This window comes from Rosa rugosa, chromosome 4, assembly GCF_958449725.1.
Source record: "Rosa rugosa chromosome 4, drRosRugo1.1, whole genome shotgun sequence".
NCBI lineage: Eukaryota > Viridiplantae > Streptophyta > Magnoliopsida > Rosales > Rosaceae > Rosa > Rosa rugosa.
The window spans coordinates 17,323,567-17,340,577 of NC_084823.1; positions in this window are offsets into that span (position 1 = coordinate 17,323,567).

The window sequence follows — 17,011 nt, forward strand, 5'->3', positions numbered from 1 at the left end:
GATCCAACCCAGACAGAACCCAGCCTCGACCACCTCCCCAGATCGGATTCCGATCTGATCTGAGATCCTCAGATCCAGCCTTCACTCCCTTGGACGACGCCACCACTTGCAGACCGCCTTCCGGTCGTGGGGAGATCGAGCCCAGCCCCACACTCAAGCCACCGAGCCCGCAAGCACAGCCACCACGCGGTTTGGGCAGCGAAACCACCACGCAGCCTCCTCTCCGACGGGATTTATTACATGGACAACCACCACCGGGCACCAGGCCCCTTCCAATCCCGTCCGACGACGCCGCCACGAGGGCGAGCCGCCGGAGGGAACACACTCTGGTTTCTCTCTTCTCTTCTCTTAGGGTTTCTCTCTTTCTTTCTGTGCAGACTTTTTTTAAATGACAGACTTTTTGAAAAGTCCACAGACTCTTTAAAAAGTTGATAGACTGTTATGGATTTCTTAAAACCATTGAATTTAGCAACAGACTTTTATTGATTCATGAAAATCTATATACTTTATTATGAATGACTTCTACAGATTTCCTAAGATGTACAAAATATTAAAAAAAAACAAACAAACAAACAAAAACAAAAAACAAAAAAAATTAAAACAAATGCAGCTCAAACACAAAACAAAATAATAACTTGTTGTCTCTTCAATGCTCTAGTATCTTCTAATAGAAATTGACTCAAATAAATGATTGTTAGTCTGTCTAACGAGTTTGTTCTTATTCCTAATCTCCCAACAACATAAATATACAATATAGATCACTTGATGTTTATGGTTAATTATTCTCATCAATTTTGTTTTCGCCGATTAACATATATTGTAGCAATATTGGTCAATGTCTTGATCTATAATCAATCAATTGAAATTCAATTGTTCAACCTTTTTTTGAACCATAATATAAATTCAAATTAATGAGAATAATTAATTAATAAGATAAAATTTAGTATGGTTCAAGGTCTTAGGGTTAGACCACAATATTTGAGTTTTAGGGTTTCATAAATCATTTTTATTGCTATTAGGGTTCAAAGTACCACAATTGAACAAAAAAAAAAATCACATTCAACAACTACAATGAACATGTTGGGTATCAAAAAAGGTTGATATCATAAAGGGGGAAATTCTACAATATGTTAACGTATGACATGCATACAATATGTTAATGAGAAACATTAACATACCATAGCCTTATCCTCATAAAAGATTAGAGAAAAGACAAAAAATTAAGAAAGAGAGATGATGAAGGACAAACTTCTTCGTGCGTGGAGAGAAGAACTTTGATAGACCTTTTTTTTTTTTTTTTAAAGAGGAAACTTTGATAGACTTTTTGAAATCTTTGGTCTGGAGGCTGGAAAATTATTGGAGTTTGGTATGTATAGTTAACACTACAAAGTCCATGATTATCCATGATTTTCTAATTCCATAAGTATGAATGATATTTTGAATACCTCTGTACTTTTATTCATTTTTAAAAGTCCTAATTGAATACCCCTAGATTTTGGTGGAATTCATGAAGTCTTTAAAAATCCTAATTGAATACCTCAAGACTTTCATGGACTGTTAAAAGTCTATATTGAATACACCCAGACTTTTAAATTCCATAGATTTCTTTAAAAGTTCCACTAATTCCATATACAATACACCCCTCTTAGAGTTGGGAAAAGTATGGGCTATGTTGTGGCTTGTTCGGTAGCACCCTCACGACGATGACAACATCCTACCTTATCACAATGTGATAGGTGTGCTCATGGTTCTCAAGGATCTAGGCTACTGCGTAAGCCTTCATCTTTTTATTGGGGGGGGGGGGGGGGGGGAGGGGGGGGCAAAGGCAAATCCAGTGGTTTTCTGACGATCAAAATGGTGCAGATGGTCAATGGTTAGGTCATGGATCGTATGGCTTTGGATGCTGTTTTGATGTGGGTTGTGGAGCTGTGGTTGGGGTGACGATTTTGGAGCTCGACACCCTTATCAGATCTGATTCGATGGGAGCTCTTGTCAGATAGGTAGTGGTATCCGAATTTGATAGATAAGGGCGATGGTGGATTGAGTTTCCAATTGCTTGGTGGTGAAATTTGATTGGCCATATGTGGGGTTTCGGTGGTGAGATGTGGAGGGGATCTAGTTTTTGGGTCGTTTTTTGGGTCAAATAAGTCCTTACTCAATTGAGTTAGGGTTCAGGAGTCTTGGTCTTGTTGTTGTGTCATTCTATTGCGTTGTTTCAGGAAACTATGTGTTCTAATTTTGGTGCATTCTAGTTGTCAACGTGATGATGAATTATCCTCACATGTAGTGTGGTGACATTTGTATACGGTGCTTGAGAAGGTGTACAGGTTCATCTTAATGTTGGTGGTGGAGTTGTATCATAACACTCAGAATTGGTAGTGGTATATGAATTTGGTAGATAAGGGCGATGGTGGATTGAGAGTCCAATTGCTTGGTGGTGAAATTTGATCGGCCATATGTGGAGTTTCGGTAGTGAGATGTGGAGGGGATCTAGTTTTTGGGTCTTTTTTTTGGTCAAATAAGTATTTACTCAATTGAGTTAGGGTTCGTAAGTCTTGGTCTTGTCGTTGTGTCATTCTATTGCGTTGTTTCAGAAAACTATGTGTTCTATTTTTGATGCCTTCTGGTTGTCAACGTGATGGTGAATTACTCTCACATGTTGTTTAGTGGTATTTGTATACGGTGCTTGAGAAGGTGAAGAGGTTCATCTTAATGTTGGTGGCAGAGTTGTATCGTAACACTCAAAATTGGTTACCTTTCATTATAACCCACAGTTTTGGGCATAAAATTTTGTTAGGGATTAGGCCCTTTTAACTCATGGATGTCACTAATAGTGACAACCTCGTAACTGCTGATGTTGGTAGGAATTTATGTCATGGTGTTTTAGCCACGACTGAATCACTGATCATTCTAATGTTTCTAATCTTTTCGGTTATTATTGGATTTATTTCTTCTAAAAAAAATGTAATATTTCTCCCTGCAAAAATTGTTAATAGAGTTCCAAGTTCGACTTTTATTAAGGAATAATTGTATTGTTCAAGTAAACCTTAATTTGTGTTTGGCCCAAACTCTAGGTTACTTGACCTAGTGGTAATAGGGTTAAATTAGAAGGATCTAGATTCCTATTCAATGTAAGATTACTTTCCTTGTATGATTGATATTCTAAGCATTGTAACCCTCTATATAAAGAGACCCCTATTATCAATGAGAACACGCAACGAATTTCTCTCAATTTCAGTTTCTCTACAACACGTTATCAGCACGAAGCCCTAACCCTGAAACCCTAAATTCGTAGCCTTCAAATCCCAGGAACCACCGCCGCCCACCTTGAAGCTTTCACTTCCAGAAGCCCAGAACCGGCGGCGCTGCCCCCAGAACCGGCCGGAATCAACCTGAACCGGCCACCGGAAGTGACCAAACCGGCCTCCAAGAAGAACCCGAAGATCTTCTGCTTGGTTCGCCATCTTCTCGTCCAATCTTCACTGCCACCTTTTGTCACAAGCTGCATCTCGTCCCCAAATTCCGGGAACCGGAAAAATCATCACCGAAACCGGCCTAGAAACGCCCGAACCGCCCGCCTGAATCAGCTGCACCTTTGAACCGCCGTCTGCATCTCCAACCACTACCTTAAGCCGTGCGAAGCCCAGCCCAGAGTCAGATGCAGCCCTAAGCCCAGAAGGAAGCAGATCGGCTCAGTACCAGAAGGAGAAGGCTCGGCCCAGAAAAGCAGCCCACTTGCCTCATCCTGCCACGTCAGTATCCAGTCAGCACACAGTCAGCGTCCAGTTAGACTGCCACGTCAGCACCTCGGTCAACGTCAGTCAACCCTCAAGTCAATGACCTCCAAACTTAGAGTTTGTTGAGAAGAAAACGATCGACCACATACATCGTTGTTTCGATCTAATCCAAAACCCCTCTTGGAATCGGATTTTCTTGGAAGCGATTACGCTCAGAAAATCCCTAATTTCTTGGAAGCGGCTACGCTCAGAAATTTTATAGTTTTTCGTGGTAGCCTTCTTCGCTCTGAAACTAACCCTATTTTCTTGTTGTTTTTCAGGATGAGTAACTTGAACAAGTTGAGCTTTGCTCCACTAGAGACAACAGGCGCAGGATACCACAAGTGGGTCCGTGATGTGCGCCAGCATCTTAAGGCTGATGGGATCCTGAGTACGATCCAAGAGCCAAGTCAGGACGTGCTTACTCCTCAACAAGCTGCTGCTTTTGAAGCAAATAGAGCTACGAGAGAGGCGAATGAAGCTAAAGCCATCATTCTCACGACAAGGCACATGAATGACGCGCTCCAAAATGAGTGCCTTAATAAGGAAGACCCAAGAAAACTATGGGTAGAACTCGAGCAGCATTTTGGCAACGTCCGTGATTCCTTGCTTCCAGACTTAGAAGTGAGATGGCATAGCCTCCGCTTCTGTGATTTCAAGTCTGTACTTGACTACAATTCAGAAGCACTTCGTATCAAGTTTATGATGGAATTCTGTGGACAGAAAATCACTGATACGATGTTGATCGAGAAGACTCTCTCCACCTTCCCCGTCTCTGCATTGATGATAGCCAAAAACTATCGGATTGATGTCAATGCTAGACGCATCACAAGATTTCATGAGCTAATTGGTGCCATGAATGTAGCTGAAAAGCACGACAACATACTTGTGAAGAACTATAACTCTAGGCCCGTGGGAACTAAGTCAAATCCGGAGTCTAATTATAGTCGCGCCTCCAAGGGAGGACGCAAGGAGCGAAACCCTAAGATTAGGGATAATTCTGGACGTTCTGGTCCATATACTCTCCCTAAAGAGGAAGGAAACCGCCAAGATAGGCGTGCACGGAACTGTGGAGGTAAACGTATGAAGAGAGAGAGGCCAAGCCTCCGGTTATGGTGGTAACGCCACCAAAGGCAATAACCGTCCTCAAAACGCTCCCAGAGCGCCTCGATCATAGGAACCTGACCATAATGATGCTTGTCTCAGATGTGGATCAAGTGGACATTGGGCAAAGAAATGTACTGCATCCCAGAACGTTGCAAACGCATACAAGATGTATCGTGAAGCAAGGGAGGCAAATTACATGGAACAAGAAGATCAAGATGGCGATCTCGATCTAAGGGTGGAAGACTACAAGGATCAAGACCCAGAAACTGGCGATTTTGATTAAGTCTTTTTATTTTCCAAGAGATGTAGGCAATTGCCATATTATTTTTGTAGTAGATGCCAATGATATTAATCTTTCTTCAAAGTAGGCGTACTCAATGTAAGTGTGATGTCTAGGAAGATTTTGAGATAAGTGGTACTTAAGCGAGCCTTGCTCCACCGACATCTCTCTACTCACCTGGTCACATTTGCATTGGAATTACCGAAAGGAGTTAGACGACTACCATTGTTTTGCATTAGCTAGTTTATTGGATTAGATTTTCTTTGGTTAAAGAAACGATGATGTAATTCCATTTGGCTTATTAATAAAAGTTGAGTTCTTTTCTTTATGACTCATTTTTAATTACGAGCTTTTCTTTTAGTAATGGATGAACTTCAATGTCTTGCTGATAGTGCAACTACGCACACCATTCTACGACATAGGCAATTATTCTTGGAGATGTTGCCTACATATTCATCTGTGACTACGATGGCTGGGCCATCAGGTTTAGTTCAAGGACATGGAATGACCCAATTCCTTTTGCCCAATGGCACCTTGATTAAAGTCACTGAAGCTCTCTACGCTCCTAAGGCAAACCGAACCTTATTGAGCTTTAAAGATATTAGAGCCAACGGATTCCATGCGGAAACACATAGTGAGAACGGAATAGAATTACTTTGCATTACCTCTAATGATTGTGGAAGAAAGTGCATCTTAGAGAAGCTTATGTGTCAATCTAGTGGACTTTATGTTACTATAATTCGACCTATTGAATCCAATAATGTCATAAGAGAAGATCTCTTGGATTCAGACACATATTGGCTTTGGCATGACCGACTAGGACATCCTGGTCGTGATATGATGTTCTGTATACTAAAGACTTCACACGGACATCCATTCTTCAGAGTGAGAAGAAGCAAGAATCGAAAATTAATTCCTAGACTTAGCAAGACCGCACAATTACAGCATCTGGCGCTGCAGCCGTCTTGGGGCGCCATAGGGCCGCCCAAGTCCCATGTGATGACGCCATAAATGGCGCCAACCATGAGCATGACGCCATGGTTGTTCCTCCCAATGGCCATGACGCCATAAACAGCAATTCCCATGGCTCCAACGCCATGATGGTAGATGTAGTCACACATTTTGCTTCTAATAGCGCTACAGACTCTCAGGCCTAACCAAAATCCTCATTGGTTGCTTCTAAGGCCCCTCGCTCTTTCTGCAAAGCCTGTTCATTCGGAAAATTAGGACCGAGACCGTCCTACGCAAAGGATCCCAAAATACTCATTCCGTTCTTACAGAGAATCCAAGGGGATATCTGTGGACCAATTCAACCATCATGCGGACCTTTTAAATACTTTATGGTATTGGTTGATGCGTCGACACGCTGGTCACATGTCGCGCTATTGTCCACTCGAAATGCTGCTTATGCTAAACTCCTCACCCAGATTATCTGTCTACGGGCTCACTACCCTGACCATCCTATTAAGTCAATTCGACTTGATAATGCTGGGGAGTTTACATTGAAAACATTCGCTGACTATTGCATGTCACTGGGGATTGATGTAGAGCATCCAGTTCCCCATGTTCATACCCAAAATGGTCTCGCAGAAGCCCCATGTAGAGCATAGCACAGACATTGGTTATGCGCACCAATCTCCCTATTTCTGCTTGGGGATATGCAATATTGCATGCAGCATCGCTAATTCATCTACGACCCACTGCAACCCAATCTTACTCTGCGTTACAGCTAGTGACTGGGTACGAGCCTGATATCTCGCACTTACGCATTTTTGGGAGTGCCATTTATGTGCCTATTACGCCACCACAGCGTACTAAGATGGGTCCACAACGACGAATGGGCATTTATGTTGGATATGAATCTCCAACGATCGTCCGCTACCTTGAACCCTTGACAGGCGATCTCTTTACCGCTAGATTTGCGGATTGTCACTTTGAGGAGACAGTCTTCCCATCGTTAGGGGGAGATAAGAACACAGATGTTCAACAGGAATGACATGAATTGTCGTGGTCTGTCCCCACTATGTCTCATCTCGATCCCCGTACCGCACAGTCCGAACTTGAAGTGCGAAGAATAATCGAGCTCCAGAACGTAGCAGACACTCTGTCTTATGCGTTTTCTGATGTTGCCAAAGTGACGAGATCACACATACCTGCTGCAAATGTGTCTGCAAGGATCGATGTCCCAAATACTGGACATCACGCCACTCCTGTGACACCAGGAGATGGCGCCATTTCCCAACATGGCAATGATGTGGCATCTATGGCCGCAGGTCCCGCAAGGAAGCGCGGTAGACCGATTGGTTCGAAGGATACTCGCCCTAGAAAGAGAGCGAATGAGGCACAAACAAATCCTTTGATCATCGATACTCAAAATCCGTCCCATGAGAATGTTCCGGATTATGGTTATGTCCAAGAGACATCATTGGGGGACGCCTCAATGTCAGAACCTATCCCTGAGAACGTAGAGATCTCTGTAAATTACACTAGTGTACATGGGATGTGGGAAAGAAACTCTCATCATTGATGATGTATTCACGTATTCAGTGGCGCGTGAGATTATTGAGACCGATGACATCGAATCACGCTCCGTTGATGAATGCCAACGTAGAGCTGACTGGCCAAAATGGAAAGATGCGATCCAGGCAGAACTTGATTCTCTAGCGAAAAGAAAGGTATTTGGAAATGTTGTACCAATACCGCCCAACACCAAACCAGTTGGTCACAAATGGGTATTCGTTAGAAAGCGTAATGAGAAAAATGAGATTGTAAGGTACAAAGCTTGCCTTGTGGCGCAAGGCTTCTCACAACGCCCTGGAATCGACTACGAGGAGACCTATTCTCCCGTAATGGACGTCATAACGTTCCGCTACCTTGCCAGTTTGGTAGTTTCCGAAAAACTAAACATGCAGCTTATGGATGTGGTTACTGCGTATCTATACAGAGATATACATGAAAATTCCAGACGGAATTCAGTTACCCAAATCAAGTGGCTCTAAACCACGGAGTGTGTTTGCGATTAGATTGAAACGCTCACTATATGGATTGAAACAATCCGGAGGATGTGGTATAACCGTCTAAGTGACTACTTGATTGGGAAGGGATATGTCAACAATGAACTATGCCCATGTGTGTTCATAAAAAGGATAAGTTCCGGATTTGCAATAGTAGCGGTTTATGTCGATGACATGAACATAATTGGCACCCTTAAAGAGTTAAGGGAAACCGCTGAACACTTGAAATCCGAGTTTGAGATGAAAGATCTTGGGAAAACACGGTTTTGCCTCTGTTTAGAACTTGAGCACCGTAGAGATGGTATCCTGATTCATCAATCAGCTTATACCCAAAAGATGCTTAGGCGTTTCAACACTGACAAGATTAAGCCTTCAAGCACCCCAATGGTCGTCCGTAGTCTTGATCCAAAGAAGGATCCATTCCGTCCAAAAGATGACGATGAAGAAGTGCTAGAGGCAGAAGTGCCCTACCTAAGTGCAATAGGCGCATTATTGTACTTAGCACAATGCATAAGACCGGATATCTCATTTGTTGTGAACTTGCTAGCTAGATATAGCTCTGCGCCAACACGACGCCATTGGACTGGCGTTAAAGATATCTTTCGATACCTAAGTGGTACGATCGATATGGGCTTGTTCTATCCCTATAGAGAGAAGATGGATTCGGACCCATCAAGTGCCAGGGACGCCACATATGGTGGACTGCGTTCCCTCTCCCCATCCCAAAATGATATAAGTGTTTTGGAAGGTTTTGCTGATGTTGCTTACCTCTCTAACCCACACAAAGGTCGCTCCCAAACTGGTTATGTTTTCACCATGGGAAAGACCGCGATATCTTGGAGGTCTACAAAGTAGACCTTAGTCGCTACCTCTTCGAATCATGCAGAGATTATTGCTCTTCACGAAGCAGTTCGTGAATGTATATGGCTTCGATCCATAGTTACGCATGTTCGAAGCAATTGTGGTTTGAAGTCTACCACAGATGAGCCAACAAGCATTTATGAGGATAATGCTGCTTGCATTGAACAAATTAAGCAAGGCTACATCAAAGGCGACAACACCAAGCACATATCACCTAAATTCTTCTACAATTAGCAACAACAGAAGCTCCTCAAGATCAAAGTGAACCAGGTTCGATCTGAGGATAATGTGGCAGACTTGTTTACTAAGTCATTGGCCAAATCCACATTCGAGAAACATGTGGCAAGAATTGGCTTGCGGAAATTATTTGAACTCCCATGATCGTAGTCATCAGGGGGAGGCGCATACATCAGGGGGAGATGTCTACATGTTCGTCTCGAAGCGTGAAGGGTGTGTTGTGCTCTTTTTCCCTTCGACCGAGGTTATTTTTGTCCCACTGGGTTTTTGTTACTCGGCAAGGTTTTTAACTAGGCAACGAGAGAAGCACCACGTTTGGGCAACACAAGGGGGAGTGTTCGAGTAAACCTTAATTTGTGTTTGGCCCAAACTCTAGGTTACTTGACCTAGTGGTAATAGGGTTAAATTAAAAGGATCTAGATTCCTATTCAATGTAAGATTACTTTCCTTGTATGATTGATATTCTATGCATTGTAACCCTCTATCTAAAGAGGCCCCTATTATCAATGAGAACACGCAGCGAATTTCTCTCAATTTCAGTTTCTCTACAACATGTATTAAATAATTATTTTTCTTTTGAGTTTATCTGAAAGCCCATTGAACTATTCAACTGATATACCGTAACAAAAAATGACTTTTCCAAGTACTAAATAGTTCGTGCCCAAAACAAGTAATAAATAGTTTTATTTTTCAAACCTAATGAACAAAGCCAATTTATAGCCAAACCCTAACTCAATTTCCTATATTTCCTGCATCACTTGGGTTTATCCCAAAGCTTTCAAGAATCAACTTGAATTTGATAGAGATAAATTAATTATATAAAGATTGTGTAAGAAACCTTCTCCAATTATATAAAGCTTTCAAAAATTATATCTCCTCATCACTTGTGAGAAACTGTCATGGCTTGGGGTTCCGTCAATGTCGCAAGGCGTTGGTTTCAGGTCAATTTATTCAGAGATTCTATCTCCGTCTCTCGTTACCTATTGGTCAGCGCCAACATCGATCAGTGTCAGTAGGCATCAAGACATGCACGATGTGCGTTGCTCTCAAAACCAGCATGCTTGGTCGTATCACCAAGATCGCATCTCACTAGTCTACAGGTGTAGTCACCGACATGTTTGCTTTAGGCTCTTAGAATTGGCGGTCTGGGTTTGGGTGTTTTGGGTTACATGACTGGTATTGAGGCTTCATCCACGCAGGGCACGTCTCAAATCTGATCAGACCTGCTTGCATAATCAAGATTGGATCGTGATGGATGGTCTATATCTTTTTCAGGTTTGGACCTAGGATCTTGGTCCTGCGATAGGTTTGATTCTATTTGAATTTTTTTCTCTTCACTTTATCTGATGAACAATAGTTTTCATGCTTGTTTATTTGCTGGATTGATGAATACTACACTCTATGAGTCTTTGTATCAGCGTATTGCGAGTACCACAATTACGTGCTTAGGCGAGCAGTGCGAATTGTGCTAGGGCGAGTATAATATGGATCAATCTGCTACTTTCTTTATAAGGTAATTCGATTGTGTTACAGAGCTCTTACCAAGAGTAAAATATCGAATGAGGTTTGTAATTATTTTAGTCTTTATTTTCGGTATATCTAATTTGAACTTTGGACTCTATATATGCTAAATTTTTTCTCACTACTTCTCCTATGATCCTTTGATGTGCTAATGTACTTTGGTGAATTTTTAATGTTTTGTCTAATCATATGTGATCTAATGAAATGTTTTTCATCATAGGTGGTTGATGGGTGGGCTTATCTTGCTCCATCTCAGCGATTTGGTCGAGTGTTGCATTTGTTGTGGACTAATAATTTCAATTCATGACAAGTTATTGCTTGTTCTTTTAGGGTTTTGAGGTTTCGTTGGCTAGCAACACCACATTGCGAGAGAGATGCTTAGATTTCTATCAGTATAATTGATGCTTCAAAGCTTGGTCATGCTTAGTTGAGGCAGTGAGGTTGGTTTTGCACAATGTTATGGGTGGCTCTTGTTTGGCTCCAATTTTGCTGCAGCTGGTCAACAGTCTCTTTTCTGCGCGGGCGTGCCAGCACCGTTCGGGTGCGGTCGTCGGGGGTGTCCCTTGACCTGACTTCTATCAAGCGATTGTAGACGAGGAGAGCACCAACCTCGTCATGGGATTCTTTGTGCCTCGTGGTGAGGACTTTGCTGAAGTTTCTTCTTGTTCACAAGTCGATACTCAATATTGCAGATTGAGCAGAGCGAAATCACCGGGAAGTATTGAGATCTTGCTAAAGCGTGACTTTAGCTTGGCTGGGTTGCTAGGGCGTTACCCTTGCTTGGCTGGTTCTGTAACCATTGTGGTCGCGGCACTACCGTCGGCTCCCGAGGAGACTAGGACCGAAGCACGTTGACAGAGGGTTTGATGGCACTGAAAGTCGGCTTCTGAGAAGACTAGGACTAGGAGTGTGATCACCGCTAAGAGAAAGAGAAGGAGAGGAGTTGCTCTTAGAGAGGTTGCTCTAGAGAGAACTTAGATCATCTTAGAGATGTTGTTGTTGAATGTGAATGGGTGTGTTAGAATGAGAGGAGAAGGTGTTTATATAGGGAAGAAAAAGAAGAGTGAAATGATGAGTGGAAGAAAAATAATGAAAGTAGATCTAAGTTCACTTGTAAAATATGGAAAAGATAGAGAAAAGATGAAATGAAAGCAAAGCATGAAGGTGCAGCAACATGGAAGTGGTGATGATCTATTAAAGAGATTGTAGAAGAAAAATATATCCAAGGAAAAAGAGAAAAGCATCTAGCTTTCTTCATGTGGGTAGGAAACATGAACATGTGAATATTGAGCTGGTTTTAGGTCAGTTTCTGCCCCTTTATTCCTTCAATTATTTCTCCAACAAGACTTCATTATATGCCTTCGACTTCTTCATATGAAATGTTCCTCTATGAGTGTAGATCTTCCTGAAACATTTTCAGATTTTTATTTCATGTGGTTGGGCCGAAAATGCTGCTGGACCTCTTACAGGTCCAGTTTTCCAGTTTTGCTTCTGTAGAAAATTGGGCTGATTGTTTGAAGGCCTTCCACTCAAAAAAATCTCTGGCACTCTTCATAAGAAATGATCCTTGGGCTATCTAGAATGGATCTACAAAGTTTCAGCTCATTTCAAGTTTATTTGGTCAGTCTGCCACCCCTCTTTCCTTGTTTAGCTCGGTTTCTCCTAGCCGAAGTAGGAAAATGTGCTAAAGTTGACTTTTCATGTTTCCATGCTTCCATAGTAGGCTTTATTTAGCCTCTAAGGGGGGTGTATTCATTTAAGAGTCTACAAGATTTTTTTGTATTTTGAAAGTCTATGGGTATTCAATTGAGATTTTAAACAATCCTTTAAAATCTTGATGTATTCAATTAAGATTTAAAATTATCCATTCAAATCTGCAGATATTCAAAAGTATACGGATTTTTAAGGATTTCATTAAATGCTGGATTTTGGAGGATTTTATAGTGCTTTTTATACATATCAAAACTCAAAAACAATCCAACCACTTCCCAAGAGATTTTGATGGATTCTTTCTCACTCAAAAAATGAAGAAGCTCTTCACCAAAAAAAGAAAAAAAGAAGAAGCAGCTCTCAATAGGTGACACTCATCCATTTTGTTTTAGACCTATCTTCTCACTATCCTCCTCTACCTCTACCTCTGCTCTCATCTAATAATTTTTTTTATATTTTTTTTTATCACTATAGCTCTGGAAGCCTTAATCATTCTAGCTAATTAAGCTCACTTTCAATGGTATTGTTAAGATGATACATACACACATGTTTCTTTTTTTTTGAATCAAACCCGTAGCCGGGTGTCGATATATATACATATATTCATCTAAAGCCAGAATAGACTCTACATACACACATGTTTCTTTTGCAAATTAGATATGAAATAAATTATATCATTAGTTTACTACTTTATTTTTTGTGTAACATTTTGGCCGATTAGTTTTCACTTATTATTCATATATCATTATACACAACATAAAAAATGGTAGATTGCCATATATATATGTGTGTGTGTGTGTGTGTGTGTGTGTGTGTGTGTGTGTACTTTTTTGTCATTGATATAGCATTATAGTTGGATCCATACATCAATTGCTTTTAAAGAAGAAGAAAAAAAAAATTAACCTACAAAAAACATCATAAGGACTTGTAAAATCTAAACAAATACTACTAAATCAATCTATTAGAATCAATCAGAGTCGATATAGAATTTAAACAATCTGTGGATTAAGTAAATCCATGGATTATAAAAACTTAAACAAAATCTTTTAAAATCTGAATTGAATACACCCCCCTAAATATATATTTCGAGCTTGTCGACAATATATAATTTGAGCCACTGACATTGGCTCAATTTCTCCAACACATGCCTTATCAGGCCAAAATGTTCATTTTGGGTCCAAACAGCTCTATCTACTAGGTAGCCAGTAACATTGGTATGGTTGTCTAGGGTGTTTAGAGTATTGATCTAGATAAGGCCATGTACCGTTGACTCATAGGCTAATGAACTGTTAGTTTTGTTGCGAATGAAAGCTAAGATTCATACAGATTTAAGTGAGGAGTATGATCGCTCGTTTATTATATCTTTTTGTCTTAAGAGGATTAAACTTTAGAATACCTCAAAAAGACGACAAGGTATGTAGTGGTGATTCCTATTGTAAACAATGGTTTCTCCTCAATTTACAATGTCCTAAGGCTGATAATCGCATTTTAACCTGGATTTCTTTAATCTCGTTTGATCCAATGTCGAATTCATCCTCATTATTTACTGATACAAAATGGTGGTGGTAGGAAAACCCATTAAAATTTGTATTGCACATGGCGTCATTCAGATCACCAAGATCCATCGCATTTTTTACTTTGTAAGATTGATAGCGCCCTTATGACAACTTTGCTACTTGCAAAAACAAAAGAGAACATGTCATATTCTGAAGCTTGTTGCTTAGAGGCCTCCCGATAAGACATTTGGAAAGGAAATGAGTGACAACAACTATGTTGTTTGCGTAGGTGGAATCTAGTTTCAAATCATAAGATGGCAAAGTGATTGATTGCACTAACGAATCTAAACACATAATCAAACGCTCAAGTGGTTCTCTTTGCATGAATGAAGAGGAAAAAAAATAAATAGTGTCGAACGTTACTTAAGTATGGGTGATCAGCACTTCAACCACTAGAATAGTAGCAAATTCTTTTAAAAATTCTCAATGTAGCCAACATGGGGCAATTTGAGGGAGACAACATAGGGCAAAAGATAGAGCTTTGAGTAAGGGTTGTCGAAGAGCAAAGAAACAAGTCACTCGAAGCTATTGGTCCTGTTGAATGAGTCCTATCAATCAAGTAAAGGCTGGGCGAGGGCGCTCAGCGGCTACTGTTTACAGTTGTTAGATTTTTTTTTTCAGCTCTTAGATTATGTGCTACTTTCTAGCTTTGTTGAATCCCTATATCCACTTTAATATCATCAAAGATACATAGTAGAGTAATCAAGATATATGACTCTTCTTGTCCTTAACATCCCTAAAAGCTAAATTCATATCCTTCTAGTTGCACCATAAAGTGTATTAGCAAACCAAATGTTGAATTATGGCTCTTATTTTGTTAATTCTCACAAAATGGTCCAACACTGCGACTACTTCATCACCCTTAGTTCACCTCTTTTAAACGGATCATCTTTAGTTTCAGTCTAACTCTATGTGCCTAATTAGTTTTTCTTTGACCTCTGGTGTTTGTTCACCCCCATCAATTTCATTGTGACTCATCGCAAGCGAGGCAGTTTTTTAATGTAATGCTCCTTCACCATTGTGCATGATGAATTTGTGGATCTTAATTATGTTTTGATTGATGTGCTTGAGCGTGAAGCTTCCCTTTTGGATAACTATGTTGAATGTAAACTGATACATTTTAGGGAGGCAAAAGTAAGATATCCCACTCCAAATTAAAGGGAAAAGAACCTATTGAGAAAAGGTAGAATACATTTGAAAAAGAAGAAAATGTCGTTTGTATTCAACACATATAATAACCTCAAATGTATCCTATTTATTGTGAAAACAACCTGATCGACCGACTCAACACCATTGCTCTAGAACAAGACTATTTGCATCGCCAACTACTAAAAGAAGATTGCACCCTACATTCAAACAACTTCAGCTATCCAAACTAGCTAAGTGTTGCCTTAGAGACAAAACCAGCCTCAAAAGCAAACAACCATGCCCCAACGCCTATAAACAAAGCCGACCTAACCACTGTTAACGCAAAAACAACATAATGCCGAAGCCATCAACCGCTAACAAATGATAATGAGCAAAACAAAAACATTGTCAAAGAAAAAAAATTATTTCTGATATAAGAATTTTTTGACTAAAATGAGGCCAGCCCTTTATTGAAATTGAAAGATTACAACGATACAATGCCAAAAAGCATCAATAAAGAAAACAAACAATGCGAAAGGAAAAGATGCAAAAATTGCATCTAAAATACAAAGAATTAATAAAGCAAGAGCAGCAACGTCAAAATGCAGCGCTGATTTTACACTAGGGATTGCAGTCGTGTAGTGAATTGAGTAGTCGGTGGTTTGACTACCCATGCAACTCCAACGCACAAATTGACAAGAGCCAATTTGGCCCCGGAATGAAGGCACTCTCCCACCTAAAGATCGAAGCCATCCAAGGATGTCAGAAGATGGCCATGTTGGCAGACGATCTTTCACGAACAAATACCATAAACCTGGGTCCCAAAATCCAATACCACTAACGAGCAAAGGCCCCAAGCCACTCTAAAGATTGAAAAACAACCAATGAACATAGTGGGCCGGAACCCAAGCCCAACAACAAAAGTGGGCCAGAATCCCAGCAAGACGAGCCAAGCACCACAGTTGCCTTAATTACATCACCGCCACAACCATTAAGCTGAAACCAAAACGCAACTAAGCAGTCGAGATCTAATCGAAGGATCTCATTCCCAGCCTTCCAAAACCTTATATGCGGTGCCCCCTGAAGAACGCTGCCACCACAATCCACACCACCACCACAGTCAGCCTTACGCTGACACTAGAAGCAGACCGATGCCAATCTGTCCACCATAGCAGAGCCTTTATCAAAACTCGTCTACACCAACAACGGGAAAAACAAATTATCAGCCCCAATGAGAGGAAGCAGAAAGAAGAATAGCATGCCAAGACTTGTAGATTTATCCATGGGTAGGAGTAAGGCTGCCACTTGGTTTTGTAATTACTAAACCGACCGAATACCAACCGAAGTTTTAGGTTTGATAAATCGACTTTTTGATAACCGAGACCGATAAAACCGAAATCTAAAATTACTGAAAAAGTTGGTTTGATTTTGATAAATACTGAATCTACCGATTATCTAAATATTACCTTTATACACTATAGTTTTCAATACACATATATACATGTTATAAAAAATTTCATAATAGTATGAACATTACTACATATAGTACATTAATAGTGCATGTATTTTAAGTAACCTGGTTAAAGATGGTTAAAATAACCTAGTTTTATTGAAAATGGCTAAAACTTGATGTCATATGTACAAAACAAAAGAAAGCTATAATAAGTAGATGAAATACAAAGTTTACGACTATAAAATTGAAAAACCTAGTATTGTTCATTCTAATTTATATTACAAAGAATTAATTGTTCTAAAATTGGTAATATAAAAAACTGAAATACCGAATTTGGTAGGTATAATTAAAAACTGAAAAATTTTGGT